This window comes from Nannobrachium achirus, assembly GCF_963921795.1.
Source record: "Nannobrachium achirus genome assembly, chromosome: 14".
Classification (NCBI taxonomy): domain Eukaryota; kingdom Metazoa; phylum Chordata; class Actinopteri; order Myctophiformes; family Myctophidae; genus Nannobrachium; species Nannobrachium achirus.
Window position 1 is genome coordinate 45182656 of NC_137821.1, and position 16429 is coordinate 45199084.

A 16429-nucleotide genomic window follows, 5' to 3' on the forward strand; every position below is an offset into this window, starting at 1 on the left:
TGAAATGCTTTAGTGGCTTTATCACATTTTAGTGAAAAAAAAAAAAAAGGTATTTTCAGTCCCTGTCTAAAGCTGTACTTTCCGAGATGACTGCTCTCAGTGAGATTGGGACACATTTGCTTCTGGGGGGTCCCTGGAACTAAATATTTTGAGATGGGGGTCCGTGGTCAAATATATATCATCTTGGGGGTCCTTGACATGAAATGTTTGAGCACCACTGACATAGAAACATAGGTAAAAAAAAAAAGAAAAAAAAAAAAAAACCCTAGAGGGATTTGAAATAATTATTCAAAGGCGAATTTTCACGATTTAAAAAAAATAGCAGATCTACAAGCTCATAACGCATCACGCGTTGTGAGCTTGGAGGTCTGCTATTTTCGGTATTTTCACCAAAGGCCCTTTTAGAAATGTCAGCCCCTGCCTCTCTAACATTCTCTGCACGTCCCTGTCTCACAGCCTCTCTCTCTCTCTCTCTCTCTCTGACGACTGATAATCACCAACACACACACGTACGTACGTATGCACAGGGGTGTCACACCAAATTTTGGGCCCTGGGTACAAGGATTCACTGCGGGCCCCCACATGAATGTTCTTCATAGGGGGAGGGGGTTTAACCCATTTAGACACATTATTACACTTTATTTTGTGCTTTAACTATTGAAAAATAGCAGATATACAAGCTCACAGGCAAGCTTGTAGATTTGAAAAATCATGAACATTTGTGCAAGTCTTTGAATATTTCAAATCCTTCAAGGTTTTTTGAAAAAACTGTTTCTATGTCAGTGGTCGTGTTCAAACTTTTTCACGTGAAGGACCCCCAAAATGATATGTATTCGGCCACAGACCTTCACAAGAGGGACCCCCATCTCAAAATATTTTAGTTCCAGGGACCCCCCAGAAGCTAAATTTGAGTTACAAATTCAAAGATTTGTCACACATTTTCACGACTTTTTCAAAAATAGCAGACCTACAAGCTCACAGAGCTGTGAGCTTGTATATCTGCTATTTTTCAATAGCTAAATTATAAAATAATTAAGGCCCTCTCCACCTTGGGCCCTAGTAAACTCAGTCCCACTCCCCCCCCCCCCCCCCCCCCCCCCCCCCCCTTGTGACGCCCCTGTACGTACACATACACGCTCACACACAAACTAGTTAAGCAGCACAGTATCCACGGTCTGGCGTACACCTCATTCACATTCCGGACTCGCCAGCGTGTGATTACCTCACCGTGTATGCGCTCACGTGCTGCAAGGTCAGGTTGAAAAGGAATTTTCAAACGCCCTCTCGAGCTTTTCTAAAGGGCTTTCAAGTGTTTTTTTCTTGTTCTGCCCTTCTCCTTACGAGAGAGCTAATTAAATCACTGACAGTCAACATCTTTGTTGTAACTGGCATGCATGCGTGAGCATTTGGGACGTCAAACTTTGCGTTTGATGGCTTGTCGAGAAAATCCGAGTCTGATCTTCAAGCATCTTTCCCCGGCTTAAAGTGCAATATGCTCTGGCTATAGCGCCCACGGTACAGTGTGTGGCATTCTGAAAAGCCACGGGCGCGACAGAGACTGTACTGTGTCAAAGCTCTGTAGTAGAAGCCCTGGGGTGAAATCGTTAGTCCAACTAAGGTTAAGGGTTAGGTTTTAGGGTTAGATTTAGGCATAGTTTTACTGAGGTTAGGGTAAGAGTTAGGTTTAGGTATGGTAGCATTCACCAGCTCAAAGGAGGACTTTGCCACTTTTCAACCTATCTTCATATAATAGCTCCTCACTACTGTTCATAATAAAATTGCAAAAAGAAAAAATCTACTCGTTCCAAATCTCTTAGGAGAGCTGTGGGAAGTTCAGAAATCCATCGTCATGGGACATCATCGTTTGACAGATTTTTTTTAACAATATTTTTGAAAAAATATTTTAGATTTTTATTATCGTGAGAACAATAGCTTCCACTTTAACATTGCAACTTTTCAGGAATAGAAAGCCTGCCTTTTCTATTAGCTTGGATTCTCCATCGATGATGTCACATTGATGATTTCTGAACTTCCCACAGCTCTCCTAAGAGACTTGGACAATGTTATTGTATTATGAACATTAGTGAGGACCTATTATACGAAGATTAGGTTGAAAAGTGGTGAAGTAATCCTTTAACATTCGCCAGGTTAGCATTCACCACTGTCGGCAGGTCGGCATTTCACCAGATTAGCATTCACCAGTGTCGGACGAAAGTGACGCTGAACTATCGAACGTCTTCGAAGCCCTGAGCCGTGCGAGCTGTTGTGTTATCGTTATGGAGTTCTCGTAGCCTGGCATGTATTAACTGGGATGGAGCGTCCCTTGGGGATTCAAGATGTTAATCAAACATTCATTTAAATTTCCACCCTCATGGATCCTGGCCGCCCGATAATACATTCCCCCAGTCCCACACACACACACACACACACACACACACACACACACACACACACACACACACACACACACACACACACACACACAACCAAAGTTGGGAAGCGGACCCCCCCTGCCGACCTCGCTGATTGACGCGGAGCGTTCCCCCCATCCAACGTCCATAAAACAGCAAGAAACGACATTATTCCCGACATTAGACGACTACCGAAAGCAGATTAAAGGCGCGCTTAGCAGTCATTTAGGGAGCCTCTGTGTTTAAAGAGCAGTTTAGGGCTTATTGTGGTCAGTTACCTAACCCACCACTCCCGTCCTTTTTAAAGCGTTTGTTGCGACTTCACTGCCTCCAGTCATCCGAGGATTAAGGCCTCTCTATATATATACTGTACATATATTTCCTTTTCCCCTTACAGAGATATTTTTTCGCTTAAAGGGGGGAAGCGGCCATTAAAATGTCATTACCGCAATGCCGGAATCATCTTTAAAGAGAGAGAGAGAGAGGGAGAGAGAGAGAGAGAGAGAGAGAGAGAGAGAGAAGAGAGAGAGAGAGAGAGAGAGAGAGAGAGGAGAGAGAGAGAGAGAAGAGAGAGAGAGAGAGAGAGAGAGAGAGAAGCCAGTGGCTCCCAGCAGCTTCCTGACATAATGGGCTCGATACGTTCCCAGGGGCGTCACAAGGGAGGGAGGGGGGGGGGGGGGGGGGGGGGAGTGGGACTGAGTTACTAGGGCCCAAGGTTGGAGGGGGCCTTCATTATTTTATACTTTAATCTATTGAAAAATAGCACATATACAAGCTCACAGCACGGCACCGAGTGCCGCGCTGCGAGCTTGTAGATCTGCTATTTTTTGAAAAGTTGTGAAAATGTGTGCTTCTGGGCGGGGTCCCTGGAAGTACATGTTTTGAGATGGGGGTCCGTGGCCAAATACATATCATTTTGGGGATTCTTCACATTTAAAAAAAAAAAAACCTAAGAAGGATTTTAGTCAAAGACTTGCACAAATGTTCACAATTTTTCAAAAATAGCAGATCTACAAGCTCGCAGCACGGCACCCCCCTCCTCCCCCTATGAAGAACATTCATGGGGGGCCCGCAGTGAATCCTCGTACCCAGGGCCCAGAATTTGGTGCGACGCCCCAGTCCTAATGTTGCGGAACACAAATGCTAATCTTTCCGTAAATATCACTCAAATGCTCTCTCTATCCCTCTCTCTCTCTCTCTCTCTCTCTCTCTCTCTTCCGCCCCTCTCTTCTCGCTGTCCTCTTCAAGCCTCTTCAGACTGTAATAGGATGGATTCATCCAGGCAAATTGAATTAATTCTCTCGGCAGAGGTATTACGAGTATTCTGAGCATCTTGTTTGGTGAGCTGTAATGGGAGCCCCATTCTGGTTGTTCCCTCATCCCCGCTTCTGACAAGGATCATTTGGTTCCTTCCCCGGGAACCATTTTGGCTCCACTATATAACTCTACAATAGATACAGGTATCAACTGCATAGTGTGCGTCAATAAGGCCAAAAGCTTTGATGTTCACACCCGCTGTGTGTGTTCACCTTCCTGACCACCTCCATGTGTGTGTGCGCTGTAGGATCGATATTGGAGCAGTGAAAAATCATATACTTTTACTTCTACTCCACTACTTTTCAGAAGCATACAGTATCCTGTTTCCAAAGGATTTTCATAAACACTTGTGAAAAGGGACATTCTGCTTAGTGAGTACTTTTACTTTTGGTACTTTACTTCTACTGAAGTAGATGTTTGATACCGACTTACCCGGCTTGTGGAATACTTTCAGCCGTCTGTAAACAAGCAAATACTTTGTTTTGTTTTTAGTTTTGAGTCAAATTATTACTTTTATTTAGCGAGGTAATAAGCGGGATAATGCGCCTGTCTGTGCGTCGGTCTGTTATGTATGGACAACCACCGCAGAGCCAGCCATTATCCCTTACATATCTACAATAGGGTATTGATACTTTTACTTAAGTACAAAATATGATTGTACTGTACTGCTTCAGTAGATATTGGATTGGTGAAAAAGCACGAGGGGGAGAATAGAAGTGGCATGGGACTGTCAGGGTCACTGAGTAACATGAAGAGGCCCGTCGTGGCATTTGAAACCATACCGTTACTTCCCTCCCTTGGTGAGAATGAGATCATCCACCGAGGAGACCTGCATCGAACAGCCTGCTCATGAATAAGTGAAAGGGTTTTTCTTTTATGTTCTTCTCTTTTACCCTTTACACCTGATGAAGGCAGCTCGTCTGTCCGAGGCACCGGTCATGTTGCATTGCCTTAACTCTTGTAGGTGACGTCTAGGCTTATACCCAGAGCTGTCTATTGGAGAGTTACGCCACGTACGTTCAAGTCATCGGGCCATGTCTTCTATTCTATTGCAGAATAGTGACAAAGCGCTGAAACGGAAGTTCACAGAATTTATTGGAGTCATTGTGTCACTATTTCGAGTTACATGAACCACTTGAGAATTGGAGTAGAACCGCTGCTCCTTCACTTGGAAAGGAGTCAGCTTAGGTGGTTCGGGCATCTAGTACGGATGCGTCCCGAGCGCCTTCCTAGGAAGGTCCTCGGTGCACGTCCCACTGGGAGGAGACCCCGTGGCAGACCAAAGACCAGATGGAAGGATTATATCTCCACACTGGCCTGGGAACGCCTCAGTATACTCCCGGAAGGAGTGGAGGAAGTTACTCAGCATAGGGAACTCTGGAAATCCCAGTTGGAACTGTTACCCCCGTGACCCGATTTCTGGATATAAGCGTTTGAAGATGGATGGACCGGCGTTGTTTTCTGCCCCCGCACTGGCGCAAATCTCTAATAGATGGCTCTGGGCCTACTGTACCTATTGTGATATGCTATCTCAACGCCTAGTAAAGCTAAAAGCGCACTTAGACAATACTATAATGTAATGAAATGGATGGTATCAGAATGAAAACCAAGGATGCACCTTGAAGGCATGAGAACTCTGCTTGAATTTGGACTTTTGAAACTCCTGTACTGCGCTGTGTTTTCACTGCGATGATGAATCACATTGATTATTTTGACAGTCACTCTGTCTCTGTCCCTGCGTTGATTCTCCCCTCCGGCACCAAACACACCCGCCAAACATTTCCACTTAAAGCACTTCCAGCATGCTCAATTAATACCCTAATCGCTCTTGTCGCCAAGCGCATGGCAATGCCCTGGTCCTGGCTCGAATACCATTACTACTTTTTTTTTTTTAATACTGTGAGGTTGGTTTAGAATGCACATAAATTTGGCTGCGATTATACCGCTCATTAAGCTACTGTACAACCTCTGCGCTTATTTACTCAGTTAAACCTAATACTTTAAAGTACAATTAACATTCGGGGCGATGTTTTATTTTTTGCCCTATCCGTTTTTTTAAACAGTTAATCAGCCGTGAATAATGGAAAAACGCCGGGAGCCAAAAAAGTCGCGGTTTAACCTCCCGCGGTACCTCCCCGCCATAAGGTATAGCTGAATAAAATGCACATAGTTAATGAGATCAATTATCAATGAAGTTGTTTTTTTTGGGAAGCCCAAGCTGCTGCAGGCAGATATAGCAGCACCCTACTTACTACCCACCCGCGACCAATGCGCGGCCAACAAGGCCTGGATCCCCTGTGTCTACCAGGAAGGGATTTGGCCCAGCTGTCTCAGCAGGGGAGGGACGTTTTGAATGGCCGCCACTTTGCCGCGGGGTATTACTGTTTAAGTCCCCGAAAATACTGGGGGAGAGGATCGTAGTGCCGTGAGAGGATGGTGGTGCCTGGGACGTGCAGAGAATGTTAGAGAGACAGGGGCTGGAAGTTCCAAAATGGCCTTTTGGTGAAAACATGGAAAATAGCCGACCTCGAAGCTCACAACGCGTCGCGCTGCGACGCGTTGTGAGCTTGGAGGTCTGCTATTTTCGGTGCTTGATACCGCACTGAACTAAGCATATTCAAGTTAATACTGGAGATGTGGCGTAACGGCATGGATTTCTACACAGAGAGGGCAATTCTTTCAACATAAGATGCTGCATTCAAGTTCAGGAGTTCAGAGTTTGGACAAGGCATTTCTCTTGAACGCTGCCTTCAGGTGTGGCATGGAAAGAGGAGGAATTTGCATTTCTTTCACCATAGTAAAAACTGCATTCATGGCCCGGAGAGGGCACTTTTTTTTACAGATGGATAAAAGGGCAGGGGCTCGAGCCCCCTTTGATGTCATGTATGTGTGCACGTGCCTGGTGCCGTGAGAGAGAGAGAGAGAAGGGGAGAGAGAGAGAGAAAGAAAGAGAGAGAGAGAGAGAGAGAGCATCTCTAATGTAATGGTTTTGTCTAGCAGTATCTGCTCAGTCCTTCTGTTTTTCAGACTGACTCTGTGCCCTCCGTTTTGTTCTTTCTTCTCTTCTCTCTCCACCTCTCCCCCCTTCTCCAGTGGCGTCAGTTCAACAAAAGCATGGCAAAGATGGGAGTCATGAAAATAATCGGGGTTCGTCCATTTTTTCCCCGGGTTTCTACGGTTTCTTGGGCTGGATATGGCAGCCTGGAACGGTTGTTCAAGTGCAGCTAAACTTGGCATGTTAGTAATCGTCCCACAATTAACAATAATGCATTGCACCTGTGCAGCTGACCTGCGGAACCTGGGAATATACCATGTTGTCAAGATGGGGAGAATATAATTATAATACCTTGTTAATAAAGTGACCATTTTGTAAAATATTGCATTTGTAGTTATTTTACTGTAATTTAACATAATAACCAGCGCAGATAGACAAAGAGACATTCATGGATTTATATTTTAAAATAACTTTTATTTTTGCCCCTGGACCCAGGGTATGGCAGCTGCATACCACCCCTGCCATACCCAATTGACGCCCCTGCCCCCGTCGTTTGGCAGAGCAGACTGTAACGTGACGGAATGACTTTGACCTTTGCAGGGACCGAGGACAGAAACCACAGAGGGAGGGAGGGAGATTGTGTGTGTGTGTGTGTGTGTGTGTGTGTGTGTGTGTGTGTGTGTGTGTGTGTGTGTGTGTGTGTGTGTGTGTGTGTGTGTGTGTGTGTGTGTGTGTGTGTGTGTGTGTTTGGCGACTGTAATAAACTAGAAGCAGTGGGAGGCTGTCAGTGCTAATAGATAGGAGAGAGGAGGGCCATCACAAGGTTGATGAATACCAAAGGCGCCTCCGTCGTCCTCTTCTTGTTGTCTAACGCTGATGGACGGCGAGGAGTCGTTCTGATGATTGTCCCGGAGGTCAGGAATAAACGGTCTAGACCAGGGGTCTTCAATGTTTCAATGTTTTCAGGTTCAAGGACCCCTTAGTTGAGAGAGTCCATATAGTTTCATTGTTTGACAGCACAATCGTCAGTGTATTTTGGATTCATGTCATTTTGTGTTTTCAGATATTTAACCACTTGAACCGTCAATACTTAATAAACTTGACCTTTCAGTCTGCTCTTTTTCCCTTCTACACCAAACCTCTTTGCCCAAAATAGCCAATCTACAAGCTCACAACGCCTCGTGCTGTGAGCTTGTAGATCTGCTATTTTTGGCTAAAGTTCCCAGAATATGGACACTCGGGTTCAAGTGGTTAAAGAAAAAGAAAAAAGGTTTCTATCGCTCAAAGATTTGGAGGACCCCCTGTAGTAACTCTGGGGACCCCCTAGGGGTCCCGGACCCAGACGATCTGGGAGGTAAATATTATTGTTCAGTTTCAAAGTGGATTGCGATTGGATTATGGGGATCACCCAGCCCCTCATTGGCTCGAATGCAATTGAAAGGTAATTTCCAAGGAAGGTAAATCAAGGAAGGGACACGCTATTATGCGCCGTGACGCTCATGGGTGGAAAAGTCTCAGCGGAAGTTCGGTGAAATACACTGTAGTGAATGAGAGTCCTCAGGGCCAGCTTACTGTATGAACAAACATTATTTCCGAACAATGGACCAATCCCCAATCACATACACACCCATTGTAACAGTTACAATGGGTGTGTATGTGATTGGGGATTGGTCCATTGCGACCTTTGTCATATAATGGGGCGGCACTGGCTCAGGGGTAGAGAAACCGTCATTGGAACACTGAGGGTGAACCCCTAGTTGCTCCTGGCGAGCAAGTTGATTTGCCTTGCATGGTTCCCTCCGCCATCGTTGCCTTGGATAAAGGCGCTATATAAATTCACCATTTACCATTTATAATCGGTTCAGGAATATAAAAGAAGTTAAGTCACAGGTTGTTTAGTTATCTCTGGTTTTTCGATGTGCACAGCACGTAATGTAGTAAACTATCTAAACAGCTGCAGGTATCGTTTCAGGCTCAGTACATATCAGACAGTGTCTTGATACTTTAACACATTCATAAACAAACTCTATGCTCTTTGAGTTCAATGAGTTGGTTGGTGCAAGCTTGCCACCATTGGTGTGTGAATGTGGGAAGTGAGGGCGCTGGCGTCGACGCCACTTCACTTTCCAATGTATGAATGAATGGACCGTTGTAAAGCGTTTTGAGTTCGCGACTTGCTTAGAAAAGCGCTATAAAATGCAATCCATTATTATTCATTATTATTATTTAGATGCCTCTATAGAAGTACACAGTGTGCATATCAAAAAGCAACACAGCGGAAAACAATGTGTGCATATGTCTTATTTTATTTATCCTATCTTCTGGATAATTATTTTGCAGTTTGCCACCCGGTGGCGACGAACTGCTGAATAGAGAAAACAACGTTGGTGTCCTTTCCTTAACCCATTTTGGCTTAGAATTAATGTATACACCGAGTGCCGCACTGCAAGCTTGTAGATCTGCTATTTTTTGAAAAAATCTAGAATCTAGACATTTGTAACTCAACTATTGGCTTCTGGGTGATCCCTGGAACAACATTTGAGATGTGGGTCCTTGACATGAAAAAGTTTGAGAACCACTGATTTTAGGAGAAGGATTTAGAAGACATTTATAGAATCGGGTCAAAAATATTCAAAGACTTGCAAAACATTTCTGGATTTTTCAAAAATCCGGTGTCGACGAATTGCTGAATAGAGAAAACAACATCGGTGTCCTTTCTTTAATTGATCTCCTCCACGCCACGGAAAAGGTTACAGTCAGGACTAAAGGTAAAGAGCATCATTTTAACACTGCGTGACATTTTCTCTCCCTCTCTCTCTCTTCTCGCAGGAACGGGGAAAGATCGGCGTGATCTTCAACGTGGGAACGGACGACATCTCCATCGAGGAGAGTGCGGTGATGGTGAGCGACGGCAAGTACCACGTGGTGCGCTTCACGCGCAGCGGCGGCAACGCCACGCTACAGGTGGACAGCCAGCCCGTCATCGAACGGTTCCCCTCAGGTAGGACCTCGGGGGTCCGACATCAGGGGGGAGGGGGACGACTGGGGTTACGGTTACTGTTGTTAAGGTCTTCAGTGATCAAATTAAGGGGGGCTTGAACCCTCGACGTGAACCAGAGACACATAAGTGGAGAGACACAGAGAAAGAAAGCGTTTTCCCCTAAATTCAGGTTGTGTGCTTGTTGATAAAACTTCACACCGTTTCTCAAATGGACGCCAGAAAGGAGGGCAGACACCCTTCCATGAATCAGTGCCAGCAGTGGGCTGCTTCCTCTGCTGTTGTTTGGGCCAGTGGTTCTCAAACTTTGAAATTTGAAGGTCTCCCCTTGACTTTGACAGTGTACAAATGGAACCAAATGGGCCCGTTAGGGTCCATTTGGTTCCATTTGTACACTGTCAAAAGAAAAGGAACCTAGAGAGTCCCTGCAATCCACTTTGAGAACCACTGGTTTAGGCGTAATGATGATGGTATTACATTTCAGCATGAATTGTGGGGTTGTTTCTGAAACTCTTTCTTTTACAGTCTCTCTCCACGGTGTCTCTCTTGTTCAGTTTTTTTCTTTTCTTTTTGTTTTAACTGACATGGTTATTGAAAAGGAAGACATTTTCTGCTTATGTCAATGAGCGCAAAAGTCTAAGCACCGGGCAAAAATTGCCCGTGGTATTGTTGACGAATGAAAACTCATCACCTGAGAAAGGCGTTGGAAAAAGGGCTGGATTCCACAGTGTGTTTTTTTTCAAAGGGCAGGATTCACGCATTGTCATCCCTGTTATTGCGGTTGTTATGAGAAGCGATGGAGTAAGAGTAAGCATCGACATGTGACACCACCTATACCGTATTGTTATCCTAGCCAATTCGTTTCACTCGCAGGTGACATTATATCAACAACGGCGAGGGGAAAAGAACGGTTCTCTGCCCTCTCGGTTTTTATTGTGATGGAGACGGAGGCCTTTCTGAGGCGGCGTGCTCTGACTGGCTGGCATTCATCATGTGACCCAGAAAAAGAAGACAAGCTTTCTAACATACTTGGCACAAGTTCTTTCACGAGATTAGTGGTGATTTGTACAGCAAATTTGTATGTAGTTTTTGTCATAGTCTTTTGAATAAAATTCCATTTAGCGTTATTCATTTCTACCACTTTTTGTAGTCACATGTTCAAATACTGGATTCTGATTGTCTTAAAACAGTGGTAAATCAGTCAACAACCTTGAGTTGGCTCACGGACCCCGCCCACTGTTGTGTTGCAGTTGTAACATTTCCAAGATCTTGCAAGTTACAACTGTGTTTTCTTTCATTTATATGGTAGAAGTTGTAGAAAAGCAATTTACCATTCGAGGGTCGTGGGTTGTTGGCTGATTTCAGGGTTGTTTTGCACTCGGCTTCGCCTCGTGCCACAACCCTGAAACAGTGGTAAATCAGCCAACAACCCACTCCCTCTCATGGTAAATGGCTTACATTTTAGTCATCTCGAATGTTTTAGTTTTAGTGTAGTCTTACTTGACAAAATATACGATTTTGCTCAACTGAATCTACAGTTGATGTAGTAGACTACATTCTTTGTCAGGTTTTGCTGGCGTTGACGACGCCACGTCGCAATGCTTGATTCACTGGCCTTGTGCCAAGAATAGCAGATCTACAAGCTCACAACGTGTCGCGCTGCGACTCGTTGCGAGCTTGTAGATCGGCTTTTTTCGGAGCGCGACACCCACCCACCCAAATTACTTTACTGGATCTCTTCTCCACTAGTCACTTATAGTCTAGTTTTTATTTGTTCTAAAAGGTAGCCGACGAACATTTTTCATCATAGTTTTATTCTGCGAAATGAACAGTGCTTGGCACAAGTTTTGTTCGTGAGAAACTGAGACACACTCCGACGGAGGGCTGGTTACGCAACGACTGTGTGACGTCCCGTCCCTCTGCGCTACACGCTGTAATGACTGGGATGCTTAATTTGGACGGTGTATGGTGACGCTCCCAGCGGGGGCCTCAAGCGAGGCCATCGCTAATGACGAATTTGATTGGCTTCGGGTTCCCCCACGCGACACCGAGACGTGCGGATTTCGTGTAAAACCGTCTTTTTCCTCCCGCCGGACGTGTTTTGACCCACATCAGGCAGTCTCACAGGGACGCTATCGCCATGGTTCTCCGAGACTACAGCTTCTGTGTGTGTTATTATTAATACGAGACACATGAGGGATCTTCTCCTCCGCGCCTCGTTGTGGACCGCGTGGCGGAAAATGAGACTTCCCCCGAAGGACGGGGAACGTGGGTGGGGGAGGGGAGGGGTGACGGAGAGAGAAATGGTGATAAAGGCACGCGAGACACGCGGTGGCGAGACGAGTTTTTTACTGATTAGGTGCATGGTCTACCTATGTAATTGTTTTTCTAGATTGATATTCCTATGCATTTGTTATATTGTTGTTAATGTACTGACATATTATCTTGCTTATTAAAAGTGTCTGCTAAATGCCTTGAGTACAGCTTACAGTTTAGGCATTTAGCAGATGCTTTTTATCCAAAGCGACATACAATAAGCAGGTAATACACATCACTATAATAAGTAAGATAATAATATAACAATATAACAAATGCATAAGAATATCAATCTAGAAAAACAATAATATAGGTAGACCACGCACCTATCTAACTTCATGTATGGTCATTGAGGGAAGTAGGCCTGAAACGGATCAAATACCTCCTTATAGCAATCAAGAACCGTGTTTTTATACATAAACGTTTTGATGTATCAGCAAACCAATCAACGAAATATTTCGTCTTAATTCTCGTTAACCACTTGAGCCTTATTTTATACATTGCTGTACACTGTCATTTGAACAACTGCATCCCTGGGCGCCCGCTGGCCGCATACCACATACTGTAGGCTCTAATGAGTGACAGCGTATCGTGGGTTCGAATCCCATTCCTGATGACCTTTGCTGCGTGCCACTCCCCATCTCTCTCCCCATTTGCTGTCAGTCTAAAGGCATAAAAGCCGAAAACAAATCTTAACATAGCATCCCTCTTAGCATTTTGGAAAATGAAAAATCTATTATATCCTTTTTCATAATCGGTTAATTACATTTGTTCACCTGTCGTTCGCCTACAGACAGACAGAATAACCGTCACGTTTTCTATCGTCCTCACATTCCTCTCTTCCTATCCAAATCCCCTCGCGCACCGCTGCAATCTTCTCTCTCTCTCTCTCTCTCTGTTCCCAAGAGCAGAGAGACTTTTAAATTGTCAGCGCTCTGGTCTGGACCGTATTGATGACAAGAGCCTGTTGAGTCACCGGCGGCGGCTTCATGAACAGAAGGGCTCTCAGGGGCGATGATTTGGAGAGACGGAAGAACACTCTCTGACAGGCAGACATGTGTGAGGCTGTGTGACGACCAGGGACCAGACCACGTTTAATAGCAAACCCAACACGCTTCAAAAGTGATGCTTGCCTCGTCGCGCGCCTCTGGGACTACTGGACAGCCGGTTCACATTTGTCTGTGTGCGTGTGTGCGTGTGTGTGTGTGTGTGTGTGTGTGTGTGTGTGTGTGTGTGTGTGTGTGTGTGTGTGTGTGTGTGTGTGTGTGTGTGTGTGTGTGTGTGTGTGTGTGTGTGTGTGTGTGTGTGTGTGTGTGTGTGTGTGTGTGCGTGCGTGCGTGCGTGCGTGCGTGCGTGCGTGCGTGCGTGCGTGCGTGCGTGCGTGTGTGTGTGTGTGTGTCGCAGACAGAGTGTGTCAGCGGTTAGTTAATCCAGTGTGTCACCACCGTCCCACCCTACCCCTCAACCCCCACCGTGAAGCCTGGGAAGATGCAGTTAATATTGGGCTCCTCCAACACACACACGCACGCACACGCACACACACACACACACACACACACACACACACACACACACACACACACACACACACACACACCTTGGCAGGATAAAACCATCAGCACTGTTGCATGTCTCCCTCCCTGAGCGGCTCCTCAGCCTGGTAGGGTTTAAAAAAAATAAAATAAAAAAAAATAAACAGGAGACAGATGTTGGCGTCTGCTGCTCAGCCATATGGCTGCACGTTATATCGTAAAGCGCTGCTTTCACACCCGATTCTCTTTACTGTGTCGGGGCGGCCTGTGGTGGCTAATCGTTTAAGTTTAAGAGTGATTTCACTTAAGTTTCAGTTTCAGTGTTTATGTAGTGACAGGCAGGGTGCCTTCCTCCAATCATGATCAAGTGGGGGCGGGCCTTGGTGCACGTAAGGCCCGCCCCCACTCGACCATGATTGGAGGAAGGCCCCACTCTATCCTGATTGGAGGAAAAACCTGTCTTCCTCCACCAAAACTGAAACGGCTTAAGGCTGAAGTCCAAAATATGGACCAAACACTCTATAGTCTATAGTAACTAGTACTATCAGAACATAACACTCTATAGTAACTAGTACTATCAGAACATAACACTCTATAGTAACTAGTACTATCAGAACATAACACTATAGTAACTACTATCAGAACATAACACTATAGTAACTAGTACTATCAGAACATAACACTCTATAGTAACTAGTACTATGAGAACATAGACCCATTTTGTTATTATTTGAATTAAATGAAATCACTTACCCTACCTTTAAAGACGTGGTACTGTGATTCCCCCCCCCCCCCCCCCCCCTAAAACATCACGCATTATGATTATATTCGGAGGAAGATTTTTTTCAAAAAAGTGTACAGAAAGTATTAAAATCATTTGTTAATGTGGCCACACCCACCTGTTCATTAAGTATACCTGGTTTTCACCTCAGCACCACCCACCTGAAGTTAGCCACGCCCTCAGCTGTTATAGCATACTATTTTGATTGGGCCTTTTGACTCTGCGTGATGAACAGACTTGTTCACACACACTCAGTGGGAGCTGCTATTAATCCACCTTGTTAGTGCCACCCCCTCCCCCTCCCAGATGAGCTTGGATAGAATAAAGCCATTTGTGATGAGAAAGAGAGAGAAATGTCACTGAATAGATGGCTGTCTAGGGAGGTCTCTGTGTGTGTGTGTGTGTGTGTGTGTGTGTGTGTGTGTGTGTGTGTGTGTGTGTGTGTGTGTGTGTGTGTGTGTGTGTGTGTGTGTGTGTGTGTGTGTGTGTGTGTGTGTGTGTGTGTGTGTGTGTGTGTGTGTGTGTGTGCGTGCGTGCGTGCGTGCGTGCGTGCGTGCGTGCGTGCGTGCGTGCGTGCGTGCGTGCGTGCGTGCGTGCGTGCGTGCGTGCGTGCGTGCGTGCGTGCGTGCGTGCGTGCGCGCGCGTGCGTGCGAGACCGGATATCGTCACTATCGGGTGGAAACCTTGTATGTACAAAACAATTCGTTTTGTATCTATCATTTTAAAACATATTTAAAGTAGTGAAAACTTCCGATCTACAAGCACACGCCTCGCACCACGAGTAGATCGGCTGCTTTCACTAGTTTCGGGCGTCAGTCTTGTATGATGAAGCAGGGCTTTACTTCACGAAAAAAACGTACACATTTGAAACTTGGAGATACAAGGTTTCTGCCCCGACAGTGACAATATATGCCTATGGGTAAGCATGCATGTACAGCAGTGCGTGCCCGTACACGTGCCTCTCTCTCTCTCTCTCTCTCTCTCTCTCTCTCTCTCTCTCTCTCTCTCTCTCTCTCTCTCTCTCTCTCTCTCCCTCCAGTGTGATTGCAGTATAATTCCCTGCGGTAAGCGAGGACATTGTGGTAGAAAAGGAAGTCTTCTTGCAGAGAACAATCCGGCGGCCGTCACAATGTGCTCAACGCGCTACGCTTGGCATTTAGGGGTTTTAACGGCGTTCCTCCTCCTCCGAGCCCCCAGCATGCTAGCATCACACACACTGTGCACTGTGTTACTTACACCAGTTGGATCTCAAAGTGGGCTTCCCCACTTTTCAAAGTTTTCAAAAAATGTAGAATGAATATGAAATATGAAATGAATAATTTAAAGGACGACCCATCTTAATTTAATTGGTCCGACTCCTCATTAATGTTCATGATAATAATGGATTGCATTTTTATAGCGCTTTTCCAAGTGCTCAAAGTAGCTTTACAGCGGTCCATTCATTCATGCATTTGGAAGTGAAGCAGCGAAACAGTCGACGCCAGCGTCCTCACTTCCCACATTCACACACCAATGGTGGCAAGCTGACACTAACCGACTCATTGGAGGCAATGTGGGGTTCGGTGTCTTTGCCCAAGGATATTCCACATGTGGACAGGAGGAGCTGGGATTCGAACCGCCGGACCACGGACCACCTGCTGTACCTCCTGAGCCACAGCCGCCCCCATAATAAAATAACAAAAATCACTATACCAGTGACTTCATCGATGGGGAATCGAAACTGCAGGCTTTCTATTCCTGAAAAGTTACCGTGCTATAATGGAAGCCATTGTTCTGGCAATAATAAGAATCGAAATACATATTTTTTCAAGCTTGTTCAAAAAGAAACGCTTCTAGATCGGCAATTTTTCAGCACGCAACCAAGTGTAAAACCAGGCATTACAGTGCCATCAAGGCGACAAAGTCAACTGGAAGTATAGTCAACTAAAATCTCACGATATTTAGTTGACTAAAACTAAATGAAATTCTATTCAAAAGACCGTGACTGAAACTAAATCGACATGTTCCGTCAAAATCAACACTGCTACCTCCTCCCCCGCTCTTTCATCACCTGCCTTTCTATTTCGGATTCACTCTCAT

At 45.4% G+C, this 16429-nt stretch overlaps 1 protein-coding gene across 1 annotated transcript in view; it reads left to right on the plus strand.

The window, feature by feature from the left end:
* The window catches only part of nrxn2b (neurexin 2b), a gene marked incomplete at its 3' end in the record, with an annotated part of 1346377 nt that overhangs the window by 1251947 nt on the left and 78001 nt on the right, over positions 1 to 16429 (plus strand). The window lies entirely within an intron of this gene.